Here is an 8,063-nt window from a genome sequence, read left to right on the forward strand (position 1 = left end):
CATCCAACTCTGCATATGGCCGAGAGTCACAATAATGAGCGCTCTTTACAACGCGCACTGAAATACGTCTCTGCAGCGCTAGAGATCGAGAAAAACTGAGGACGCATACGCCAAACCGATCACGTGGGGTGGTCACGCGGCCAATTCATTCAAGCCGGTTGGTTGTAGAGTTGTTAATTGAGAAATCTACAGGGAGTCCAGGTCGCCTACTCTACACCGTACTGTGCCCTACCATGAAATTCTCAACCCTACAAACGATTGCCGGTCGCCGCATGCACTGGCTGCCAAAGACCACGTGCTGATATTCCGCTTGCTTTAGTTTGATCTCACGTTTTTGACATGTAGTTTTCTGGTCTGTAAACCCAGATGTCGCAAACCCTACGCAATCCCCAGATCTGAATGCAGATCCATAATGCCCAGGAGCATGCACAGACGTTGTAAACTGCATTCGAGGATTGCATGACCAAGTTGGTTGAACCCTAACCAATAACAATTTTTATTCAAAAAAGTTCAGATAGAATCAAGCGGCTGGCCAAGCTCTCTGTTCCACCCTATTGTGACATGCCACTGTATCATTCAGTTGCATTTATTACGAACTTGTATAATAACGTCCTCTGAAATGAAAAAAAAAAACTAAAGTAGATACAAAGACTATTTTCTACGAGGGGTTTGGACAGGAATAATTTAGCTGATGCACTGCAATTCACTTCACATAAATATCTTTTTTTTATAATTAATAAATCCCTACATCTCTTTTACGTGGAATAATCGATGCTGAACAAAAGAGGTATCCGTCTTAAAGCTTCATGAAGATATATCACAGAGCAGCGATACTGCTCTACCTTTCTGTGCAGATGAGAATGTTGTTCGCTCTTTAACTTCCCGCAAATGAAGTAGAGGCTCTACTGGTCAAGCTGCGCCAAATGACTTGAAATATTAATACCTTGCGATCTACAGTGACTGCACTGCCATCATGCAGTTTATTAATTCTAAGAGCTGAAGGAGTTTCAAACCTTCAGTGAGAGCCAAATACTTTGAACTTAAAAGCCAACAAGACACATTTCACATATACGCATGTCCTGGCATACCCAATTAAATTGACTGTACAATGAACATCTTTTAATGATAGAACGCGAAAGTTAAAACAAACTCATACTTTGTTTTTCTCAAAGCAAGTCGTTCCTTCGCCAAGTGTCGGAGTACACACCGAGACAGCGCACAGCAGCATCCGGAGCCAATCCCGATGGACCCCTCCTCGCAAAGCCCCAAGCGAGCTCCCTTCCTGATATCCCCCGTACGAGTCTCGACCGGTCGATATGATACAGTCACGAGGCATTTGGCCCACTGCCTCGGCCTCCTCACCCACCCACGAGGTTCTCTCGCGCTGAGAAGCTTGTGGGACAGGGTCTGCCAAAAGGGAATGCAAGGAACCATTTGCCCACGGTGCCATAGTTGGAGTTCCCGGACCATGCAGGTAGCAAGCCCTCATCTCGTCGCATCACTGATGTGCGTGTACGTATGTTTCCCTTAAGTCGCGCTGTACGTAGCCAACCGCGCTAACGGAGTGCATTGAGATGTAGCTTCAATATAAAGCTGTCGTTGTGGTGACGACACAAAAGCCGTATTCCCATGCCCCCCCCAAAAAAACCGCACACGTGATCGTCTGGCATGAAAACAGACATCTCGTATGTAAATCCTGAAAATGCATCAGAAACCCATTGCGCTGCCTGGCCTGATGCCTCTGCACTCTTGGGAAGTGTTGTGGGTTAAATCAGTTGTCAGTGCGACAGAAATTGCTCAAGTCGATTTTCAGCTTCTCATTAGGTCTCGCCTGCTCACTGAAGCGGCCCCACCTGGATGACCTGCTAAGCCAGAGTGTCAATCGATTCCTATGATTCATAACATTCTCCGCGACAGGATAAAATGCACACATCTCTTGGCGACAAACTAAAAGGGAAAAGACAACAAGCAAGACAACTCACGGGAAACGGTTCAATGCTAACAAGTGCAAAGCACACAATTGATCTCTGTTACCAGTGGAAACCTTCAGTCTTTGAGACACGAATCTGACATCTTGGAGAACATCATGACGTCGTTCTGCTGCTCCAAGGTGGATTGCTTCACTGGTCTGGCAAATCGCCCGATGATGCTGGATGTAATTACCAGCGAAACGTCGTTATCAAATTGTAAATGTTGTGGATTTACTCTCCAACACACCGGTGGGCTGAAGTAGCAAGAAGTTGGCGCCTTGTTTACGGAACAAATCCCTTACTAATTGGCTGTGTCGGGTGGTGGAGGGTTACGACACATTTATCCAGCCCAAGAACCTTTATTATCAATAATATTGGTCGCGAAAGCGTGTTAAACTGATCTTGTAGAACACATGACTGTTGCAGTGTTCCTGCCCAGTTGCCTTTATTGCGCTCTCGACAGCTGCTCATGCACATTTGAACTTCATAGCGACCACGTAGACGCGACACATTTTGTAATTTAAATATAAGGCGATAGTACATTGGTTCTTTTAATCGCTATGTTGCCGGTAAATCCGAGATGGTTTATATTGCCTTCATTTGTGCGAGTATATATGCACGTGTTTCTTCGGACGAGTTTTCAAAACATGCGAATGAATGCCCCTGTAAATAGTTTTGGAGACAGTGTATCTCGGTATTTTAGTTTTTTCAATAATAAAAAAATATTTTTTTATTTTAGTTTTTTAATTCCCTCCAGTTGTATCCTGGTTGTGATATGTCGATGTTGTACCCCGCAAAGAGAAGAAGATTCGAGATGGATCTTTTGCCGAGCAGTGCTACTGCCCGTGTTAGAGAACGGCCAGTGAAAGCAGATATCACAGAGCTCCTTCTGAGACCCCATTGCAGTGGCTTTGGTGTGCGATTCGTGAATGCGACGCATTGCGTGGCGGCAGACGGTTCGATAAAATGACGCAATCATCCAATCAGAAATCCATTAATGCTATTGATCCTGAACTGTAGATGTGTGTACGATATTGTATTTTAGAATCATTCAATGCAGACAATTATAATTGAGTTCAAATAAAGTGCTCTATGTGTTTGTATCTTGTTTGAGATTCATGGTAATATATTTATGTTTTAATGGGTGTGTTTTTTCCATCGTTTACATATGCGATGGTCTCTGCTATCCTTAACTAGACCTAAACCTGCATTGGTTAATCACTGTCTGTTAACTATGAGAATAGTTTTCTTTTTTCTCCCTTATTGTTAGCGTCTTTCATTATTTTCCTCCACCTGCTTTTGCCATTGATTCGTCCTTACCCTGAGTCAACGTCTCTAATTAGTTTATTCTTTTCTTTCAACGAATTAGACTGCCTCCTCTCTTGAACGTCCCTATTCTAAGGGTTTATTCTTGAAGTTCCGTCACCTTATCTTTTGTTTGTTTTTTACCTGGAATCCTTTCTCATTTCTCCTTATTTTTCACCTTAAATGTTAGACCCCAGCGCCGCTTCTGCCGTGTCAAGCAGAGCTGTTAGCGTTCTTCCCGCGGTCTTTTACGAAAAGGAGTAACAATTCACCCCCCTGCCGATTCGCTATATTGTCGAGATTCAGGGTCACGTTTCCATAATCCCTTCTTGTTTTATGTGATGACTGTAAGCGGCCACTAGTAGCTGCAGAGATTGCACGAACCCATTACATGCAACGTATATAAATCGACATATACGAGGCAGTAGATTGGCACAGTGGTTTACGCATTGCGCTGTGAACCCGGCGAACCGGATTTGATTTCCGGAAATGGATATCATCGGTGGCGGGTGATATCTGAACCAGACCTGACCACCCCACTCGCCCCCTCCACCAACCCCTCTCGCTATAGCAGTGCCTCCTAGTCACATCCCCATTGCAGTATTCCAGTAACCCAGAAAATATTCAGCGAGAAATCAAGCCCTGGACATGTGTATATGTGTAGTTGTGTACGTGGAAACGTGCACTTGTGCACAACTCATTGAGCACGCGTGTAGAAAACCACGTGCACATGCTTTGGGCCATGCCAGAGTGGGACGGGTCACAGCCACGCTGTCGAATGCTGCAGGGTGATTGGGGCCCGCCCACAGAGCTCCACAGCCGCACTCACGGCACCACACGGTGCCGTCATTGTTGGCGGCACAAAACTCATCATGCATTCATCTTCTTGGTTCTTTCGGTAAAGTCACGTAGATTGGAAATAATAAAATAATACAAATAAAACATAATCAAATAATTCTCACGATGTTTCGGCCAAACGCAAGCAGCCGTCCTCATGTGGAGAACAGGTCTTCTATTCTCATAGTTAACAGACAGTGATTAACCAATGCAGGTTTAGGTCTAGTTAAGGATAGCAGAGACCATCGCAGAAGATGAATCCCTGCAGTCACGAAAGCTTTAAATCGAAATTCATCATGCATTGTTGTGAAACTTGCGCGTTTTACCCATAATGCTCCACAAACAGCGCGAAATTATTTGTTCACAAAAGTGCTTATTTCACTAAACAGGACCCCGTTGGTGCTCTTGCCAATAACATCTGGTAGGCAGTCAGCATTTGTTTAACGAGTCTGATCCAGAAGGTCAAACCCGGTCCTGACTTTTGTTTGCTTAAACAAATGCTGCTGGGTAATTGATATTTGTCTGGAAAGCCAATAGCCAGAGGCGTCGAACTTACAAGCAGACTGAGTCTGCTTGTAAGGTTCATGCACTTACCCTTTTTTCATCATCTTCGTAATGTGTCCATCGGCAAAATTTCCATGTGGGTGCAATTGAGTCCACAGCCGTGGATCTCAACGAAGCAATTTCCCATACTTGGCATGCCGATGTGCCACCCCGAATTGCAATGAGACAGATGGGTCCATAAGCCGATAGTATTTGCAGAATGCGTGCGGCAGAGAACATAAATCAACCTGGCGTGCCCTGCCACCGCTCAACGGGGGGCAGGGGGGTCTGGGTGGGGGGGGGCGCCACATGCTGATGGGATGCAAGGTTGGTTTCTGCATTACGGACCAGCACACGAATGACAAGGTGCCCGCCAGTGCGCCCGTGAGGGATGCAAGGCGTTGCAATACAGCACTGGCAATGACAATGGAAATATATATATATTTGGGTTGCCGCGATGCGATATGAAATGTAACGTTGTGACGATGATCGCGATATGAAGTCAAAAGTCAAGGCAACGCTGTTTCCTGACAAGTTGTTTTTCATAAATATTGTCAGGACAAAATGTCTTGATTTTAAGCTTTCGTGACTGCAAGAATCCATACTCTTTGGTTCTTTCGGTAAAGTCACGTATAAGTATAAAATAACATAAATCACGACTTTTCGGGCGCAACACAAACGTCCATCATCAGGTGGGAAAGCATGGTCTGCTGCTGACAAAATTTATTCACGTAAAATAAAACGAGCAGTGATAATCGCGACGTAGCATCATTTTGGAAAACAGACGATACGATTATCGAAGACTTGTCGTACGATGTTATATCGGAGTATCGCCATGTCGACAACTCGACTTCTTCTTCCACGCGTGCGGGGGTGTCCGCTGTCCTTGCCAACATTCTACACGCTGCCCCGTCCTGCACCATCTCTCTGTCCCCATCTCTCTGTCCCTATCTCTCTCTCCCCATCTCTCTCTCCCCATCTCTCTCTGTCCCCCCTCTCTCCCCCCATCTCTCTCTCCCCATCTCTCTCTCCCCATCTCTCTGTCCCCATCTCTCTGTCCCCATCTCTCTCTCCCCATCTCTATGTCCCCATCTCTCTCTCCCCATCTCTCTCTCCCCATCTCTCTCTCCCCATCTCTCTGTCCCCATCTCTCTCCCCATCTCTCTGTCCCCATCTCTCTGTCCCCATCTCTCTCCCCATCTCTCTGTCCGCTCCTCGGGCCACCGTGGTTCGATCGCACCACATCGTCCTCCACCCCCAACTCTTCTTCTGCCTTCCTCTTCATCTCTTTCCTTCCACTTGCATCGCTTGCACCTTCTGACCCACGATATTTTAAAGTCTTCTCTCAACATGACCGAACCGCACCAGAGCCTTTTCTCTCTCTCGTCTTCTCTGCGATCTCGACCACCTTGAGTCTCCCTCTCACTTCTTCATTTCTCACCACCTGTCCTTCCTTGGTGAACCCAACATCCACAGCAACATCCTCGTCTCCGTGACTGCCGTAGCTCGGTCCTGCCTCTTTCTTGCGCCCCAGCACTCGGCCGCATACAACAGCACCGGCCTCACCACCGTCTTGTACACTACACTATACACTACACACTTTCCCTTCAACCAGACTGGGACCCTCTCATCGCACACCACACCAGTCATCTCTCGCCATTTCAGCCATCCAGCCCTTGTTTGTGTTCTCATCTCCACTTATAGTGATCCATCAGCACCATATCGTTGCACGCAGATACTTAAACTCGTTCGTCTTCATAAGCTGGTCACTTCCAATTTGCAATAGACAACTCGACAATGCAGACGCATCCTCCCGTGTCCCTAAATGAAGACTGCCCTCCAGTGGTGCCAGGCGGTAAGTTCACGTGGTGGTGGCGGCGGTGGGCGCGTGTGTGACAATGAGCGCAGCGAAAAGTGTCTTGTCAGGAAAAGTAACGATTATTTGAACCGGCCCTGGGCTTCCCTTAGGTCGACTCAGCATCAAATGAGTACCTGGTGCGGCGTGTAAACATCACCGCTAGGGAGACAAAGGCGGTCGGGCGTGGTGCTGGCCACCCACCGCTTCGTGTACCGTTCCGGCCTTCATAGGTGCTCGCTAACGGCACTGTCTTGCTCCAACAGTCTGTTAAGGGGCCGTCCATATATGACGTCACGCACCTTGGGGGGGGGGGGTGTCAGACATTTGTGACGATGTGTGACGAGGGGGGGGGGGTGAGAAATGTGACGTCACATCAAATGCGCAACTTTAAATAAATATCGACATGTTCTACTTAATGAAATAGACTTTTTAATAAATGTTTTCTCCTACAACATCAGAGTGCAGCGCCACATTAAATACGCACTACAATGACAATAGTTTAAAGCGATTTGAAGCATGTTTTATTTTTGGGGGGGGGGGGGGGCAGAGCTTTGTGACGTCATATTTGAGGGGGGGTCTGACTTTTTGTAACGCCGTGTGACGAGGGGGGGGGTCAAAAATCGTCCAAAATCGCGTGACGTCATTTATGGACGGACCCTATGTAGGCCGGGGCACGTCAACACGATGGGGTGGCTGGACAGCAACACGCCCGGCCGCCTTTGTCTCTCCAGTGCTGATGCGTACACGTGGCACCCGGTACTCATTTAAGGCTGAGTCAACCGAGATGAGGCCCCACAACAAAAAACTCACTCACAGCCACAACTTGCTTTTATATTTTAAACAAATATAGACATATATATACATATTTCTCATTGTATTCTTTGCAAAATTTTGTATGTTTATGAAGATTAATGTGATGGCGCTTTGAGTGTCAGGCGCCGTGTTGATGCAAAAATAAAACTTCACGAACCGCTTCAAACATTCCCTGATGTCGTGAGGGGGGTGGGAATCAAAGTTTGGTCGCCACTGCAGACACAAAGGCATAGAACCCCGCGATCTATATAGCCTTGGCAGACTGTTCGGGCAAGTGCTGTGTAGCACGTATGAAGGTCAACACGGTCACGAGGTTGTCTCGAAACCTCACCCAGCCGCCTTTGTCTCCCTAGTGTCACACATTTAGAAACGTGCGTTTCGAGGATGTTTAGATTTTGCTGCGATACATTTCCACGTGATAAGCCACTTCGTTGAGCGATCGTTTGTGGCCAGGTCGCTTCTGAAAAGAAAGCTAATAGCTCAGTGGGCTTTCTCTGGTAAGATAAAAAAAAATAGTTTAGTTTTATTTGTGTATATGTTTTAATTAAAGTGTTTAACTTTCCTATACTTTGCACTCCTTTTGTGCTTTTGTATTGTTTGTTGTTGTAAGGGGCAGTCCATAAATGACGTCACGCGATTTTGGACGATTTTTGACCCCCCCCCCCTCGTCACACGGCGTCACAAAAAGTCAGACCCCCCCCCCCTCAAATATGACGTCACAAAGCTCTGCCCCCCCC

This window comes from Lethenteron reissneri, chromosome 11, assembly GCF_015708825.2.
Source record: "Lethenteron reissneri isolate LAM-NWPU_2019-01 chromosome 11, ASM1570882v1, whole genome shotgun sequence".
Lineage (NCBI taxonomy): Eukaryota > Metazoa > Chordata > Hyperoartia > Petromyzontiformes > Petromyzontidae > Lethenteron > Lethenteron reissneri.